The sequence below is a fragment of the Hibiscus syriacus genome, unplaced genomic scaffold (genome assembly GCF_006381635.1).
Source record: "Hibiscus syriacus cultivar Baekdansim isolate YM2019G1 unplaced genomic scaffold, ASM638163v2 tig00110365_pilon, whole genome shotgun sequence".
NCBI classification, from domain to species: domain Eukaryota; kingdom Viridiplantae; phylum Streptophyta; class Magnoliopsida; order Malvales; family Malvaceae; genus Hibiscus; species Hibiscus syriacus.
The window spans coordinates 620,771-641,856 of record NW_024062703.1 but is presented as its reverse complement, the minus strand read 5'-3'; the positions used below and the strand labels follow the sequence as shown (position 1 = coordinate 641,856).

General features: G+C 33.9%; 1 pseudogene; it reads left to right on the top strand.

Annotated features, from left to right (window-relative positions):
* Nucleotides 1-2,120: 2,120 nt before the first annotated feature.
* LOC120121249 lies at nt 2,121-19,921 on the top strand (annotated as a pseudogene).
* The last annotated feature ends 1,165 nt before the right edge of the window (nt 19,922-21,086 follow it).

The following is a 21,086-nucleotide window of genomic DNA, read 5'->3' as shown; positions in this document are numbered from 1 at the left end:
TGTCGATACATTATGTTGACATATTTTCTAATTAACCGATATATTTATACCGGTTACATTGTTAATTTACCTATTACATTATAATTATTAGTTTTGATGTTTTTTGGGTCGATACTTGTATAAATGTATCAACACATATTTAGGTAGTTATTGTACATACTTAAATATGTACTGCGAATTTAATGTTGTACCCACCCTTTAATTAACATTACCAATACTACATCCTATTGAAAGAAACACGACTGAAACATGTTCAATAAACATTTGCTTACATCTTCATCAACTCCGGGACCACTGAACTTGCACAACAATTTTTTTGCCATGGATCATACTGATGCAGACAATGTTAAGCCAACTGAGGAATGCCATGAAGTACATAATGTTGATGAACATGACAGATTGGTTGGTCAGCTCTTCTGTTCACGTGATCAAGATTGATACTTTTACAAGGGATTCACACGAGAACATGGGTTTAGCGCACGTAAGGGAACAACACGGCTTGACGTGGAAGAAAATGTGAAGACACAATAATTTTGTTGTTCCAAAGAAGGGTTTCGAGTATCAAAAGTCAATATTGTTGATCGTCAATGTGCTTATACGCCAGTCACAAGAACAAGATGTAAGGCTAGAGTCGTAGTTACAACAACAAATACAAACGATCAGTGGGTTATAAGTAAGTCTTATCAGGAACATAATCATGCATTGTGCACACCTGCTATGACACCATTTATGCATTCTAATAGAGCTATAAGTAAGGCTGATATCGATGAGGCAACAACATTGAAAGAGGTTGGTGTTGACACGTCACAAGTAATGAACTATTTAACGCAGTAGGCATGGGGCTATCATAATGTTGGATTTATACATAAAGACCTCTACAAAGCACTTCAAAGAGGTAAAACAAAGGAATCGTCGATGGGGATGTGAATGCACTTATTGCCTACTTTGATTATAAAAAACATGATGATCCTGGGTTTTTTATGACACACTCGGTAAACGAATTAGGGGCATTGCATAATCTTATTTGGTAGGATTCTACATCGAGATCGGATTACACATGCTTCGGTAATGTAATTGCGTTCGACATAACGTACAAAGATAATTTGTATAGTCGACCAATTATGCCTATTGTCGGTGTCAATCATCATCATAACACAATTGTGTTTGCCACTGCCATAATCGCTGACGAGACGTCTCAATCTTTCGAGTGGGTGCTACAGAATTTTTTAGAAGCCATGATGAGTAAATCACTTATTTCAGTTGTCACCGATGGGGATAGGGCAATGCAGAGGGCTATCAAATCTGTTATCCTTATGCTAAGCACAAATTATGTTCTTGGCATCTTTCTCGCAATGCACAAGCTAACATTGGTGACCCAAAATTTACAGCAACATTCTCAAAATGCATGGCTTCCTGGTGGACAATCGAGGAATTTGATATTCAATGGCGTTCGGTTGTTTCAGAATTCAACATCGAAAAGTATCCATGGGTGATTGAGAAGGGAAATACACGTCACTTATGGGCACAAGCATATCTAACCGGTCATTTCTTTGCCAATATTCGCTCAATGCAAAGGTGCGAGTCTATGAATACTTCACTAGTGATTGCACTGAAACACAAGAAGACATATTTAGATGTTGTTCATGCAATTGAAGATGGAATTAATAAAATGCGTATGAACGAGTTAAAAGTGGATTACTTAAGTTCCCATACAAAGCCCTTCCATATCACAAAACTGGTCGACCTTGAAAACCATGCTACTGCGATTTTTACCCACGAATCTTTTCGTGCGTTCCAAGATGAACTTCTACGGGAGACATTGTACCAGATTGAGACAGAGATTCAGTCCTTATCAGATGAATGCCAACATTATATTTTGTCAAAGTACAAATAAAAAAATAGGAAATTTGAAATTAGTTTTGATTCTCGTACGAAGACCCTAATTTGCTCCTGCAAAAAATTCGAGACGTTGGACTTCCGTGTCGCCATCAACTTCATATTTTGAAGCACTTGGATTACACATATTTGCCTGGGACTTTGATTCAAATTAGGTCGACTAATGATGCGAAGGCTTCTGCACCCAGTTTGTTGACTTGAATATGTCTCCAGAAGTGATGTAAATGGCAAGGTTCACTGCTCTACGTTCAACGTCAAGTATGTTATGCTACATTGCATCGAAGAAAGACGAGTCTTTCAAAACCGCAAGAGATGAGATGAAAAGACTAATAGAAGAATTAGAAAACTCGTTTGGTTTGAATGATTCAGTCAACCAGAGTATTGTAGTAAACAACGTTCGTGACCCTCAACGAAAACAACGCAAGCGAAAAGAAGTACCGAAGAACAAGGTCGAAAAGAAAATAGGCGATGTGGGTTCTGCAACGGTGAGGGGCATAACAAACTAACATTTCCTCAAGTCAAGCTCAGTTTGAATATAAGCACACAACCTACATCAACTGATTTTTTCGAAGACGGAATGGAATGACAACAATCTCCATATATCGTAAGTATCAAATCAAAATAAAAAAGTGTCGCTACATGTTGTAAATCTATTCTCTTATAAAACGGTATATTTATACCGGTTATATTAAAAAATTACATATTACATTATAATTATGAGTTTCGATGTTTTTGGGATCGACACTTTTTGAAAATATATTGGCACTTTGTGCGTTCACCCTTTTTGGCATCCATTCTAGACATAAAGTATCGACACAATATTAAAAAGTGTCGATATATGTTGTAGACCTATTCTCTCATAAAACCGGTATATTTATACTGGTTATATTACAAAATTACCTATTACATTATAATTATGGGTTTCGATATTTTTGGGATCGACACTCTTTGAAAATGTATCGACACTTTGTGCGTTCATCCTTTTTGGCATCCATTATGGACAAAAAGTATCGTCACAAATTTATATAGTGTCGATACATGTTATAGACCTATTCTCTCATAAAACCGGTATATTACCTATTACATTATAATTATGGGTTTCGATGTTTTCGGGATCGACACTTTTTGAAAATGTATCGACACTTTATGCGTTCACCATTTTTGGCGTCCATTCTGGACAAAAATTATCGACACAATATTAAGAAGTGTCGATATGTTATATACCTATTCTCTCATAAAATCGGTATATGTATATCGGTTATATTACAAAATTACCTATTACATTATAATTATGGGATTTCGATATTTTTGGGATCGACACTTTTAATAAATGTATCGAAACTTTATGCGTGCAACCCTTTTGGATCGACACTCTTTGAAAATGTATCGACACTTTGTGCGTTCACCCTTTTTGGCATCCATTCTGGACAAAAAGTATCGACACAATATTGATAAGTATCGATACATGTTGTAGACCTATTTTTCATAAACCAGTATATTTATACTGGTTACATTGAAAAATTACCTATTACATTATAATTATCGGTTTCGATGTTTTTGGGGTCGTTATTTTTTATATATGGATCGACACTTTATGGGAAACTTTAAGTTTGGATACATTATAGAAAACGATTATAAATATACCGATATTTCTAAGTATGAAATTTTTGTTGTGGAGATCATAGAAACATTTCTTTAATAATGTGTTTCGATACATTTGCACGCAGATGTAAAATACATTAATAACTAGTATTGATATTTCAACAATCCTCAAATGTATCTGCATACAGAGAATCAAATATGGAATAATTAATGAAAATATAAACACAATATAATCAAACCAAAAGATACATACACAACAATGTTCAAATAATGTATCGACAACGAAATTAATTCGATGAAAAAAGGTTATTTCTAACAAAGTCCGGAACATTAGGCTCCTTCAATAAATTTTCCAAATACTCTCGTATGTTTCTATCTTTTTCTAAGGACATATATAAATAATTTCAATGATCAAACTAATGAGGTACAATTTTACTAACAATAAACTAAATTTGCATAAGCATGAATAAATTTGTGTCATACCTAGAGCATTGTCGTTCGAATGGGAAGCAGCGTCAAAGGTATGTGGACATATGTAATTGTATTTCTATATAAACACATAAATTGTTAATCAATCAATGTATGAACACCTGTTTAACTGGAAAAACATATTGCTTAAATGCAACTTACCGGATTATAAATCATTTTTTTCGCTGAATCATCGACCAAAAGTGTATTTAGCTCGTTAAAATTAGGACACGCATTCCAAACATCGTTGAGATCTTTACAGTAGGTAACATTATCGTATGTTTTGCATTTTGCTTGATCCTGTTCACAAACAGTCGAACATAAATATGTAGGAATCATAGACAAAGAAAAGTCAGCAAACTGTAACGACATTCATCTTACCCAAACGAATAGAAAATGCTTAGAAAAATGAAGGTAGTTTCTCAAGTACATGGTCGACGTTATGCCTGATATTGTAATCAAGTTTGAATGTTAACATTCAATTGTATATTAACAATTTTGGCTACAGTAATTCAATTGCTCAAGAGTTCTAACCTCATCTTGAAAGATCAAATGACAACAACAAAATTGTCTACATAAAATTGCATAAATTCAAATAATCTGTTTTGAGGACAACATCTACAACATGAAGAAAATGAGATTAAAGTTCTACGCTTATATGTTAAAATAATATATACAAAAGAACAAAATTAAAACCTGTAGGCAGTCTTGGGATGTAGGCAAGGACACCATTGAGATCAAAAATTAAAAGTTTTCTTGAAGGCGGCGTTGCAGACACGATATACTTGTTTGGATCATCATCATCATCATCGTCATCTTCATCGTCATCTTCATCTTCATTGACCGCTTGCTTGTCCACATCTGTTAAAAGAAAATAAAATACATTTCAGAACGTGTAAATGTTTATAAACATAAATAATGAATTACCTAACTCGTTTGATGTCGTTGACGTAATTCATCACGCAACATGGAGCTTCATCGCACAATGATAAAATAACATGTCAATCTTGTGGGTTAATCGAACAGCGGCGTCATGCGAAAAATCAACTTCTTTCTTCTTCAACAGATGGGTGATGACACATCCATATGGTAGTGAAGTTGAAATTGTTAATCCCTTTGTGACCATATATACAATTGTATTAAATATCAGTTTAGCAATATTTTGAGCCGTTTTGGATTTATACTTTGTTATCCACCAATAATCGCTATCTCGAAGCGTTGAATGTTTTCCCCCACTAGGCCGGATATACCACATAAGCATTTTATGAAACACTCTCGACTCTACATCTAGGTGAATTGGGCTATTTCTAGGAACCCGTTGTATTGTAGTATCTAAATTATTTTCATCTGAATCCCCTTTATTCTTGACACCTGACCCTCCGTAATAGTTTCCATAGATATATATATTTCCTTCCCCATGACATGGGTATTAATTCCTATTATATTAGTCTTCTTAGGCTCGTGCTATAAGGAAGCAATGTTGTAGAAGACTCTAACTAGGTTTGGGTAATATTTTGGTTCTACACCAAGGAATTCAAGCCAACCCTAAGATGTAAATGTGGATTTAAAACTAAATGCATATTTATCATCAAACAAGAAACCCAGGTGTCAACACACCTTTTCGTCCTACTAGGATTCAAACTCCTAAAAATATGATAGAGTTCTACTATTATTTAAACTCCTAAAGATAGGATCCACAAGCATTATAAATAGTCATTGTAACTCACTATTGTAACACATTCGGAAGAGGATATACGAAATACCAAGCAAAAAATTACAAGCAACTCGTAGCCATTTTTCGAAGCATTTATATTTTGAAAGGTAAAGTTCATACCTTCGCATGTTATTTTTTCTTACCCTTGTTGTGTTTTGATTCGAAAGAAAACTGAGCGAAGTGTTTTTGGCCGATGAACGGGGGCGTTTTCGAGATCTATTTTTATAGATCTAGTCCCTGAGGCTTGTTTTTTTGAAAAACTATTTGGATTTTTATAAACGGGTCGTGTGGATCCGCGTGTTTTGTCATTTTTTTCTTCGATTGGCTTTTAATTTTGACCCCTAATTCATTTTTTATTTTAATTTAGCCCTTATTATTTATATGTATATATATATATATATATATATTTAATTATATTTTATTTATTTATTTATTATAATTTTTTTCATTTTTCTTTACGTTATATTATATTATTTTCCTGTTATTATTATTATATATATATATATATTATTATTATTTTTATCTATGTTTACTTATTTACTATGTTTTTTTACTATATTTTCCTAACATTATATATATATTCTTACTTCATTTTATTTTATATTTCTATTATTACTATTTTTTTAGTTAATATTATATGTATATTTATTTTTCATTTATTTATTATTATTATTACTATTAGTATTTTATTATATTATACATACATTTTTATATTTTTATATATATTTTTATTATTTTATTTATACTATTTATTTATTTTCATTATATTTTTAGTTTCTTTGCTCTTATTATTATTTTTCTTTTTTAAAAAAACACTTTACCTTTTTATTCTTTTTGTATATATTTTATCTTCATTTATTTTATTTTATTCAATTTCATTTTTTTAATCCAATTTTGTTATGTTTATTATTATTGGTTTCATTTATTTACTTGGTTTACTCTTTAGTTTTGTTACTTTCTTTTATTATTATTATTTTCTTTTAAAATCTTATTTTTAAGGGTATTTCCGTAAACTCATTAAGGGTAAGTAATTCGGATCAAATTTTACCTTTTAATTTAACTTGCAATTTTCTTAATCAAAAACAACTAGAAATTACGTAGTACCGAAAGGACGGTTCAAGGGTGCTAATCCTTCCTTGACCGTAACCGACTCCCGAACCCGATACATCTTTGGAAAAACACAGATCAGGTAAGAAATAGGGTATCCGATCAACCCATTTATTTTTAAACAAATGATCGGTGGCGACTCCCAATCCATTTTTCACGTCGAAGCCCAATTCCGGGGCACAACCGAAAGACGGTTGCGACAGCTTGGCGACTCCGCTAGGGAGACAGGTAAGTGAGTCAGTCTAAGATAATTTTCAGTTGTCTTTTTAATGAAAAGGGTAAGTTTAAATTTTAAGGTAACATTTTGATCCTTATTACTTACTTTTGATTATATTTTTGAGTAAATAGTTGTACTAACCGTTTTTTAATGATTTCAGCCCTTAAAGATTTTTCATCTAAGGCTCTAAACCCGAGCTCCAAACCCTGCTTTAAGTGAGGGTGAAAGCGACGCCTTCGTGTGAATTTATTCACCGTGCGGGCCTAGCAAGTAGCCTTCGGGATTCATATACCTTATGTCTTCGTGTGAATTTATTCACCGTGCGGGCATAAGGGAATGTGTCCCCTCGAGTTTAACTTAGTCCACACAAGCCTGTGATGGGTTTAGGACTAAGGGTCTGGCAAGCCCAAGGGAGCACCGGCAAGGAGAACTCGGGTACCGTTTTTAGAACCTAAACTGGGAGACCATGGAGAATTAGAGCCTATCCCGAAACCACATTTCCGAAACCTAGGATATTTTTACCTTAACCATGTCTTTTTTTTCGTCATTTATTTATTTATTTTACTAGCATTTCTGCCTTTGTGTTTGTTTTTTTAGCATTTGCATCATAACAAGAGGCTATTGATCCTTAAAAAGCGTTTATTACACACAAAATAATCTGAATTAATGGACAAAGGTGTTGTAATACAAGAGATTAAGAACGCCGAGGCACGACTATGGTCCAAGATGACTCAGAAAGAGAAGGGAGACAGTCTTCAGGAGAACTACGTATCAGAGCTGGTTAGCTATGCCTCTGTCAGCCTGAAACATAATGATGTCCAAGAGTTGCGAAACATTTGGGACAGTTGGGGGAATGACAGAAAGCAGAAGTTCAGCCAACGATATGGTGATATTGCCCTCTTACTCCATGTCAAGACTGATGAGCCCCTGCTCCGAGCATTAATTCAATTCTGAAACCCGAGATATAGTTGTTTCACCTTTAACCGGGAGGACATGGTGCCCACAATTAAAGAGTATACTACCCTACTGTACTGCGAAAACATCAGACTAAAGAGGGCATATATCAAACACATCAAGAGTCAGCATTTCAAGAACGGACTAGCTAAGATTGCAGGGGTTGATGAAAAATGGGTGACTGATCGACTTCGACACAAAGGTAACGGGGAAGGAATCGAGTGGATCCATATAAAGCAACTAATGAAGAACCACCCTGATGAATGGAAGACTATAGATCTTTTTGCACTGGGTGCTAATCCTTACGTAGTACCGAAAGGACGGTTCAAGGGTGCTAATCCTTCCTTGATCGTAACCGACTCCCGAACCCGACACATCTTTGGAAAGACGCAGATCAGGTAAGAAATAGGGTATCCGATCAACCCATTTATTTTTAAATAAATGATCGGTGGCGACTCCCAATCCATTTTTCACGTCGAAGCCCAATTCCGGGGCACAACCGATAGACGGTTGCGACACCAGGTCAATGACACGTTCGGGACGAATCTTCCTTACTTTAAAACTCATCTGCCATATTTGTTTCTCCATATCGGATCTAAAGTTCAGAGTTTCGAAAGACCTGATTTCCTCAGAAGAAATGTTTGTTTGAGAATGAGGTTGTGATTGAGAAGAATTGGGTTGAGGAAAAGCTTTGAGAAAGACCGCGCTTCTGACGCTGACGTTTTGGAGCCATTTTGGGTGTGTATGCTATTACAATGGAACACAAACACATTCAGGAAAAAAAAAACTCCAATATAAAAATCAATCAAACCCATAAAATATCGATAAATTTACTTGAATATCTTATCGTCACTGTTATAATAACGCTAGTATTCGTTGGAGAGGAAGAGTTCTCTTATGTCTTTAGGTTTAGGGTTTATCGATTTGGAGTTTGTATCGATTTATATATAAATAATGAAGGGGAAAAACACGCGATATTTAAATTAGTATCGACATAAAATTAAAAAGTGTCGATACATGCTATAGACATATTCTCTCATAAAACCGATATATTTATACCGGTTACATTGAAAATTTACCTATTACATTATACTTATGGGTTTCGATGTTTCTGGGATCGATACTTTTTATAAATGGATCGACACTTTATGGTTGCACCTTTTTTGGGATTCATTCTGGACCAAAAGTATCGAGATAAAATTAAAAAGTGTCGATACATGTTGTAGACCTATTATCTCGTAAAACTGATATATTTATACCGGTTATATTGAAAAATTACCTATTATACTATACTTATGGGTTTCGATGTTTCTGGGATCGATACTTTTTATAAATGGATCGACACTTTATGGTTACACCCTTTTTGGCATTCATTCTGGACCAAAAGTATTGACATAAAATTAAAAAGTGTTGATACATGTTGTAGACCTATTCTATCGTAAAACCGGTAAATTTATACCGGTTACATTGAAAAATTACCTATTACATTATACTTATGGGTTTCGATGTTTCTGGGATCGATACTTTTTATAAATGGATCGACACTTTATGGTTGCACCTTTTTTGGGATTCATTCTGGACCAAAAGTATCGAGACAAAATTAAAAAGTGTCGATACATGTTGTAGACCTATTATCTCGTAAAACCGGTATATTTATACCGGTTACATTGAAAAATTACCTATTACATTATACTTATGGGTTTCGATGTTTCTGAGATCGATACTTTTTATAAATATATCGTCACTTTATGGTTGCACCCTTTTTTGTATTCATTCTGGACCAAAAGTATCGACACAAAATTAAAAAGGTTTGATACATGTTGTAGACCTATTATCTCGTAAAACTGGTATATTTATACCGGTTACATTGAAAATTTACCTATTACATTATACTTATGGGTTTTGATGTTTCTGGGATTGATACTTTTTATAAATGGATCGACACTTTATGGTTTCGCCCTTTCTGGCATTCATTCTGGACCAAAAGTATTGACACAAAATCAAAAAGTGTCGATACATGTTGTAGACCTATTCTTTTGTAAAACCGGTAAATTTATACCGGTTACATTGAAAAATTACCTATTACATTATACTTATGGGTTTCGATGTTTCTGCGATCGATACTTTTTATATATGGATCGACACATATGCTTACTTATTTTTTGGAAACTTTACGTTTGGGAATGATACTGGACAAAATGTTGGAAACAAATCAGTGTTTATTAAATTTTCAGTAAAAAGTCTATTTATACCAACTACATTGTAAATTTACCTTTGACAACAATCTCCATATATCGTACGTATCAACATGACTCTTAATGTGTATAAGAAACATGTACAACAACCTACTGCTAACTTTTCTCATCTCATACATAATTACATTCACATACAAAATTATAAATCGTATACAAAATTATAAATCTTATACAACATTAACCCTACATTTACATCATTGCATCCTTTTGTTATTCTTGTGTATCATGGCAGCTTTTGTTATTTCCTGTCTTCGTTGATTTTGATTGTGGCTTACGAGATCGTTTAATATTCGCGATCGATCCCATTCTCCAACAACCTATATTCAAATTGTCAGAACGTTAAGTATTGTAAACCACAACATTCAATCTACGACTTTTAACAATTTTACCACAAACGAATTTTTAATTCCACTTATAAAATCATCAGTTGCCCCTGTAGAACCGATCGATTCAATCCACATCATCACATACATGCCGCAATCATATATGTTACAAAATTTGAAAACCACACATGTCAATTATGAATCATGCATAAATTAAGCTTTTTATTTATGATAACATATCATACCCATTCAATTGCTTATTCTTCTTATGCTCCACAAATTTGAAAATTTTCAAGGGGAACTTTCCTAGAGATCCACAGTATTCTACCCAAATGCGTTTCTTATTATAAACATCTAATATTTTAATCTGCATTAAAAATATGAAGTTATGATCCAAAAAAATTGTGCATTATAATTTACATAATGTCTTTTCATACATACATACATACCAATCTCTTAGCATCTTTCACTCTCTGGTTAGCTGCTTCAGATGTAAACATATATCATATATTGTTGCAACATGATCTACCATATCCAACACCAACAGATACCAATGTGAATTATGGTAGTTTATTGTGATCATATCTGCAACAAATTTCACACCCAATTTGACAAAATTCAACATTCTATATCCGAAAATATCATTTGCAATTGGTATGGTGTCTTACCTTCTTACAGTCAGTGAATTTAACATAGTTATCCAATATGAGACCCCAAAAGGTAGCAATACTCTCAACAATTTTGCTGTTGGCATCCAACGACTGTTGCTGCAATTACGCAACAATCATTATTAATTTACCGTCTATAACACTACTTTTCAACATTTATTAATTTAACTCACCGCTAAGTGGTATGGAATGTAACCAATCCTCTAAAGTGACTTTTTCGAATCGTAGCATACTGTCCAGACGAGCAAATCAATAACCTAACAAAATTAATTACACAATAAGAACATATTCAATAGGTTTTAACATTTTGTACTTTCTACTTACCACACCGCCAACTCATTTCGTAGGCTTCAACGTTGCAACATCGTATACCCTAGCAAATTAATTTCCCATTGAGATTACAGAATATCTGTATGAATCATTAGGATTAATATGTTGTCATGAAATATTTAAATATCACTCACAAAGCAATATATTTCACTTACCCCGATTCTAACCCACTATTCCATAAATAATCACAAATTGCAGCTTCGATGTCATCAATTCCGCTTGGAATATCAGATTTTTCAACCTACAATTTTGCATACAAATTTTTGTCACAACAACATGATAAAGATCAAATTAAGTTTTATTTTATTCAACTTACCTTCTGCTTCTTCTTCTAGGGTGCAGGACATTCCGAATCCAAATCTGCATCTATAACACTTTCCGGTATATAGATGACATCGACATCCTTCCTCCTCATTTCTTCTATATTTTCTTCCTCCTCATCCCTCTTTTCTTCTTCATATTTTTTCAATTCATCGTATTTTTTCTCTACATAGCTCTTCATCTATTTTATTTCACCCTTCAATTTTTCTCCTCATCCAAGTATTGATCAACCACCCCCTTCACCCCCGTAAGTTCACTCTTCAATTCCACAACCTCCTTCACCACTCCATCAAATTTTTCACCCGTCCAAATCTTAAGATCACCCCTTAACACCTCAACTTCTTTCACTACTTCACCCCTCAATACCTCTACTTTTTTCACCACTCTATCTATTTTTCCTTCCACTTCCCCCTTATGCCTCTCAAGTGTATCTTTGACTCTCTCAAGTTTCTCTTTGACTCTTGATTGTCTTTGTATTATATCAAATTGGATTTTTTTGATATCAGCCAATTCAGAGTTCAAAATGTCGAAGTTACTTTGTTTTACCTCACCGTCATCCCCCTCACCGTCATTCCCCAATACAACCATCTCTTCTTTCTTCTCCTCTGCCTCCTCTACCTCCTTGTCAATAACCTTCAAAATTAAATTACAATATTAAGACATTGATTATATTCTTAATATTATTTAATTACATTTATTACCCTTTCTTGTTTCCTCGGTCTATCCAACTTCAACTTCGCCATCACTCTAACCACTTCTTCCTTCCCCCATGCACGGATGTGTGCCACTCTGGTTCTTTCATAAGCCGGCACTGCCTCACAGCCTGACCAAAAATCGAATAGTGCAACTTGTATTTATAATAAAATTTATAATTTTATATAATAACTATACTATCATTTTATATAAAAACACAAAAAAGTTATTCAAGTCATTTACCTCTAAGATTGCTATGCACCCTTTGAGGTATCTCTGGCTGCCCTTTTTAAAGGTGATTATTGATTCAATCAATCTCGAATGGACATATTCAGCCCAATTGAATTCACCGTTCAAGCCTTCATCGCAAATGACCTTCATATAGTCTTTGTTCGTTGACGTATCACTCGTTGGACAAAGAAAGATACCGACAAGGTATAATAGAACTCTAGCCTTCAGCTCATCCCTCGTAAGATCCACTTTTGATTCCTCTTCAAGTTAAACATATATCATCATCTGCTTTAAACCATATTTGGAGGCAAGTGTTTTCCAGTTCTTACTCTTACAGACTTCTACAACACTTTTGCCTTCATTTTCTACCCCCAATACGGCTGCAACACATAGAATCCCGAGAGGAAATGAAAAATCACCATACTTAGCAATACATTGTTTGACATCAAATTGCGCCATCAAGGATCGACACAATTTCCTCGAATAGGTCGATCCCTTACTCCTACCAACGATCCAAACCCTATTTTTCTCAGCACATTCAACTGACCCTTCTCCTTAAGGTGTTTAATTAATGAATTCACCCTTTTAATGTTGCACCTTGTTGACACTTCCTACATTTTTAAAATATACAATATTATAATTTTTATATATTTTGTATAAACGTATTTACAAGTTTAATGAATACCTTATTTTCATGTGCTTTCCTCCGTTCTTTGTATTCTTTACTATCATTCTTTGACTGTGTGATGTAAGGTTCCTTTTTAGCATCACTCATCGAATTCCATTTGGACCTCACATATTTTGTCACCTAATATTAAGCATAAATGTTTCTTAATCAATACATTAACACTAAATAATACTCAACGTCAATTTCATTTTACATATCGAACCGCTCTGTGTGCCATCTTCCTTCATCCTTTTGCATTCGGTCATACTGTCAACATTTAAAATTTGTAATCAATTTAAAGTACTTAAATACTTTAATCCAATTACCATTTCAACAACAATAATAAAAAGACATTGATACTTACTAGAAGTACATATATCCTTACTAGAAGTACATATATCTACCCTTTGGTTGCTTTCGAGTCTCGACCTCAATTTCAAAGTCATCTGCGCCACCAACAATTTTTTCACCCATTGACTCCATTTTTCCTTCATATACCAGTTTACACAAATCAAATTAAATACTTGTTATATACACTTTATTCAATATACAAATATAGATAACTACTCTTTTGGTAAAACGGTTTTCTTCAAAAGAATTTGAATGGCCACTACAAAATGTGTCGCCACATTTATACAACCTATAATATCATTTTATACCTATAATATTTAATAAAAGTATCGACATTTATATTTTACCTTGAATACACTTTCTACCTGTAATCAGTCTCAAATGCTTCTTTACTCCAAAACCACAAACAATACATAAAAAGCATAATTCTGATGACTGTAATAATTAAAAACTAGGGTTTCGACAATATACTTTTCGATTCGACTGCAGCAACAAACAAACAAACTTCGCTTTAGAAATGCCTTCTGAAATGCAACAACAATTACGCTTCGATTTCAAAAACTCGTCCGTTCTATATATTTTCAGAGGATATTTAGTTATGGCCTTTATATTTTCATAGGATATGTTATTTATATTTAATCGATACAACTACCAAACTGTCGATATTTTTATGTCAGGTGTCGATACTTTCGAAAGGATAATTACTATTTCTTTGAAAGTATCGATAATTTATTACACGTACTTATTAAAGTGTCGACACTTTCAATATATCCGGTAGCGCTTTACCGATTTTATCATTTTGATACCGATTTTATCATATTTTTACATGTTATATCGTTGTGGATTGATACATTTTTATAAAGTATCGACACTTTATAGGCGCTAAAACTATTTCTCTTTTAAATTCACAAAGTGTCGATACTTATATTAAAGTACTGACACTTTAAATATATCTGGTAGCGCTTTACCGGTTTTATCATTTCGATATCGGTTTTGAAATATTTTTACCTGTTATATCGTTGTGGATCGATACATTTTTATAAAGTATCGATACTTTATAGGCGTTAAAACTGCTTCTCTTTTAAATTTACAAGTGTCGATCTTTATATTAAAGTATCGACACGTTCAATATATCCGGTAAGACATTACCGGTATTGTCTTTTCGTGACCAATTTTATCATATTTTTACCTGTTATATTAATATGAATTAATACATTTTTAATTTAGATCGACACAAACCGACAAGTTAAATTTGTCGGTTGTCAAATTTTTTAATATTTCTTCATGACTTAGACCTACTACATTATTATTACTCAACATTTCGTAACACTAAACCGAATTTATTAAATATATTATAATATATCTAATAATACCGTATATTAATCGTATATTAACCTGCTTTTCTATCCGGAAATAGAAACTGCTTCCTCTCTCTTCTTCTTTTACTCATCCAACCCTTCAGTCCACGCGCTCTTCTCTCCTCCCTCCCCTTCTCGCCCTTGAGCTTCGCCTCCACGCGCCTCCTCATCCGATGATACTTGGATCGTCGCTTGGTCCGGAGCTGCTAAAGACAGAGCATCTATCAAAGGGTTTAGCACAAATGTATCTTCATTAAGCTGGATGGGTATTTTTCTGATGTTATAAATAGTAGGTATTTTTCTCTTTTGAAAATTTCAACAGATTTTGATATTCTGTAGGAATTGACACTAATTTTTCCTCTGGGCCTTTCTTATAAGTGTACTATAATATTGTTACAATTAGTTTTTTTTTTGGACTTCTTCACCTGAAAATTACTACATGCAGGATTGATGGTGTTACTAGCTCCTTCTTCTGGACTTTGGTTTAATACTTATAATCTTCCTTTTCCAGGACATGTTCTAATATATGGACCTGCGGTGAGTTGCTGTTGTTTTTGCTTCTTTTGCAATCAGTTTTGATAAAGTATCAAGGAGAAATACATGCTTTTCTCTAAATTTTACTTTTGGGGAGAAAGCAAAATGTCATTAAACATCGTATTGCGAACTTTTTCCTGAAAAGGAAAGTTCTCAAGTATATATTGTAGAAAGTTTTGTGGTGTTGCAAGTAGATATCACTTATCTTTGGCAATCTCAAATCAACCTTGTTGGTTCTTAATGTTTTGTGATCAAGAAATTGGTGCATAATTTCTTTTACCTATATGTTAGGATGACTCTTTGAAATTGTGTTATCTTAAAACCTCCTTCTATTGTTTGCTTAAGAGGGCTTTATTGCATTTGACAAATAATTTCTGATAATTTTGACTTCTGGAATATTATTTTTTATTAGGGTTCTAGGAAGACATTATTGGCAAGAGCTGTTGCAAAGTCCCTTGAAGAACATGAAGACCTGTTAGCACACGTGTAAGAAATTTTTTGAAAATGCATATGCATCCTTCTCAATGTAGACGTCTAAAATTCTATAAGCATGGCTGACCCTTCCTGGAAAAAGATCTCCATTCCGTTATGGTTTTGTAGTTCTTAATGGTGGTTTCTGAGGGTAAAACCTGGTTTTTATATTGGTCTGTACTTACAGAATATTTATAAGCTGCTCTGGACTTTCTTTAGAGAAGGCTCCAACCATTCGTCTAGCACTTTCAAGTTCCGTATCTGAAGCTCTAGATCATGCTCCTTCAGTTGTTGTGTTTGATGATCTTGATAGCATTATCCAGCCTTCCTCTGATTCAGAAGGATCTCAACCTTCAACCCCAGTTGTTGCACTTACTAAATTTCTACTGACATCATGGATGAATATTGGGTAAATATCTCTGCATTTTCCATTTGCCCCTCTATTCCTTTTATGGTAGTACCAAAGCTTTAACAGATGTTTGATTCTATTTAATTAATGTTGTCCTCCAGATCCAAACAATTTTCTTTTATGTCTTAGATGTATTCTTGTTCTGATTATTTGTAGTGAGCTAATAGATTATCTTGTAACATTGAGAAGGAAAAGAGGAAGAGTGCCTGTGGTATTGGTCCGGTAGCTTTTATAGCTTCCGTGCAATCTCTGGAAAGTATCCCCAGTCTTTGAGCTCATCAGGTTTGTCTTCATTTTTACCTTAATGGTTCAAGGATCACAACTTCCTTTACTTCAAATGGAATTGTAGCGAATCTCAACTCTAAAATTTTCTTATCTCCCCCTTTTCTCTCATAGCTGTCCATTATTGAATTTGGTTACTATCAGGAAGGTTTGATTTTCATGTACAACTGCCTGCACCTGCGGCCTCTGAATGTGGGGACATATTGAAGCATGAAATTCAGAGGCGGTCCCTACAGTGTGATGATCATATCGTAATGGATGTTGCTTCCAAATGTGATGGATATGATGCATATGATCTGGTATTTTTGTTTCTTGTGTGTGCATGAACTTCTGTCTAGTGTTTCTTTTTTAAAGAGGCATTAATGTTCTTTTTTTTCTCGTCTGGATAAGAACACTTGCTTCCATCTTTATATTGCCAACGTCTTTATCGCTCTTGTTTCTAATGTTTGTGACATTTTTTAAAATTTGCATGTATTCTAAATCAGATATAATAAGTTGCGTTCTGTGTTATCTAGGGGGATGAGATTGCATGTTCTTTCCATTGCTTATCCTAAAATGGTGCATAAAAGTTGATACTAAGGAATTTCATTATTTCAGGAAATATTGGTTGATAGAGCTTTTCATGCTGCTGTTGGCCGGTTTTTGCCTTCTGATTCTGGCTCTGAAGAACACATGCCTGCACTAGTTAGGGATGATTTCTCTCATGCTATGCATGATTTCCTTCCGGTTGCCATGCGTGACATTACAAAATCTGCTCCTGATGTTGGTTGCACTGGTTGGGATGAGGTTGGTGGTCTCAATGACATTCGGGATGCTATCAAAGAGGTGCAGTTTTCCTTCTGGCTTCTAAATTGCCTATGATTGTTTTCAATCAATAATTGGCTCCTAACACTACGATCAAAATAATAGTATTTATTTATCATTTCAAATATTTAGGGTAATGTCTAAAATTGGTCCTCAAAGACTTAAACTTTTGCAAGCAGTCATTGTTTCATTCCAATCTGAAAGAATCATATTCTTTATCTATTACGAATTATTATATTTCAATGTCAGATGATAGAACTGCCTTCAAAGTTCCCAAATATATTTGCCAAAGCTCCTTTGAGGTTGCGATCTAATGTTCTCCTGTATGGTCCTCCTGGCTGTGGCAAGACTCACATTGTTGGTGCTGCCGCCGCTGCTGCTTGTTGACTAAGATTTATATCAGTGAAGCTACTGAACAAACACATTGGTGCTTCTGAGCAAGCTGTAAGAGAGTAAAATTAAGCCTTTTCTCTTTTACCTTATTTTGTAGATCCCTTTCCATTAATATTTATTAACTTATTCTCGAGTCCAAGGGACTATAATACTGAGGTGTACAGCTATCGCCTTACTGTATTAAGTTCATCATTATGCTGGGGGAATCTGTTACTGCATTTCTGCTGTAGAAATTTAACTCATGGTTCATGCTCAATGCCATATTGTTTCAGGTTCGGGATATTTTCTCAAAGGCAACTGCTGCAGCACCTTGCCTCCTATTTTTTGATGAATTCGATTCCTTTGCTCCTAAGAGAGGGCATGACAACACTGAGTAACTGATCGAGTTGTCAATCAAGTTAGTATCATTTTGCTTGCTGCATTTTATCTTTTTGCCTGAATTTCTGACATCTTTCTCATGGTTATTTTGCTTTCAAACAGTTCCTAACAGAATTAGAAGGCGTTGAAGTTTTGACTGGTGTATTTGTGTTTGCTGCAAATTTCAATAGTATCTATTATAATCTCCAGTTGCTCCCACAATGTTGAGCATTGTTCATAATTTAGGCATTGTCCTGATGCACGTCAATGATTCTAAACAATTAGATCTTCACATGATTGATTTTGGCATGAGATGCATAACCAAATAAGATAGCTTTTTGAAGAGCACAATTTAAAAAAAAAAGATTATAGATTTCTTGATTTCAAGGTCTTACATGAATTTATGAATTTTCTTATTTCATGGTTCTTCTTACGAGTTGGAGTTGCATGCCTTTCAAGTTTCATGAAAGTTGACTTGAATTATTATGATAAGCTGTAGACCGGATCTGCTTGATGCCGCATTGCTGAGACCAGGTAGGCTCGACTGCCTCCTTTTCTGTGATTTTCCATCTCCTCGTGAAAGGTTGGATATTCTGACTGTTCTTTCAAGAAAGGTTAGTGATACTGATCACTGATATGTTCTATGCTGTGATTTCCATTCTTTCTTCTTTTATTTTTGTTTGGTCGTAGAAACTGAAATACAAATTATTCTGCAAGTTATGCTTTCAAGAATTACACAACTCCGTTAATCACATGTAGTAGCATTGTTACTTAGATTAAGGGATGAATGTCTGACATGGATATACTCTAATTTAAACGATTTGCTACATATGCATGAACTAGAAATTTAACTTGATTGAATGTTTTTCTTTCCTTTGTAATACTTTGTTTTCGCACAATCAATGTAGCTGCTGCTGGCCATTGATGTCGATTTAGACTCCATAGCGTATATGACAGAAGGATTTAGGGGACCTGATATCCAAGCTCTCCTCTCAGATGCACAGCTCGCTGCAGTTCACGAACATTTGAGCAGTGCGAACGGCAACGAGCCTGGTAAAATGCCGGTCATAACTGATGCTATTCTGAAGTCTATTGCTTCAAAGGCAAGACTGTCTGTTTCAGAAGCCGAAAAACAGAGAGACTATGTAATCTACAACCGGTTTCTGGATTCAAAGCGATCTGCGCTGCACAGGTCTCTCACTTACATACAAGTTCCCTCGTATATTTTGCAGCTTCTCACACTAGTCACCCGCTGAAAATTAAATTAATTTTTTTTCTTGCAGTCAGGGGATGCAAAAGGCAAGAGGGCAACGCTGGCATGACCTGCAAATAGCCGCCTCAGTCGTGGACCGGAGCAGAAATAGCTATGCCGGTTTCTTTTTCTTTTTCCTTTTGAATGTTGAATTTGCTTTCTGGCTAGGGATTCCCCCCCCCCTCCACCAAAAAAAAAAAAGCTTCTTTAGATCTCCATTTTGTTCTTGTGCCTGTTATAAGGGTTCTTTCTTTCTCACATAAATACGAATACATTATTTAACAGTTATTATAAATCATTTTTTTATTACTTCAAAAACAATGGATGCGTGTACTATTTTATATCTTTGAATTAAATACAAAGTTGAACAAAAAAGATCAAATGAATTGAATTTGTTTTCATAATGTGAAATTCCTATTTAATTCTATGAAAAATGAAATTCTAAATAATAAAGCTAATAAAAGTTTTAAATATTATAAAAAGCCATGAACTATATATATATCTGTAATTTAGTTTTCCGTTATACTTCTTATTATATTTTATCTTTCATTTAATTTATGGTTTTGAGGTGAATTTTCTGTTAAATTTATCTGTGATTAATTATAACGGGACTAGACTTTATGTTAGTTGATTCATGCGTACTTAAACGATTTCAAAGTCAAAAAGGTGTTCAAGTAAGCCTTCACCACTCTGGCTCACCAAGCGACATACTAATCAACTAGTTGATGACTGTTTGGATTGCATATATTTTGTTAATAATTATTCTTGTTGTTGATTTGATATTATTGATTTGGTTATGTTTTGACTTGTTTTTGTGTGAGAAATTATTTTTCAGAACCAATAGTAAAAGGGTGAATTCTACAATTTTTTGTTTTTTGGAATTGTGGTTGGAGTCATGGGCACAACCTGGGCACGACACTTTTTGATATGACAGTTTTGGATTGTCAAGTCAACAGCAGCTTCTAGAAGGCAGTCCAGTGAGCATCTTCTAGAAGGTGAACAGACAAAATTATCTAAGGAATTAAATTTGAATTTTGAGAAAAATACTTTGGATAAATCTTTTGGATTATTTTTAGGATAGTTTATTCTAAATATTTCTTATATATTTAGAATGTTTTTAGACTATAAATACCCCCTTAGGGTGAGCTTGATAATGTACTTTTATTTTGATTTCTTCAATTCTCTCAGGTTTTATTTTATTAAAGTTCTTTTCCTACATCTTTTATTTTTACTTTAATTTTTTATTTTTTTTTCAAAATGCTAAGTATGAACCCAACCTAGCTAAATTTTCATTTAGCCAAGGGTTTAGATATGATTTAGTTCTTATTGTTAGAATTGAAAAACACTTAATATCTTCAGAAAATATTCTTGATTTTTTGAAAACTTGGATTGATATTCAACCATTCCTTTAATAATCTAACACTTTCAC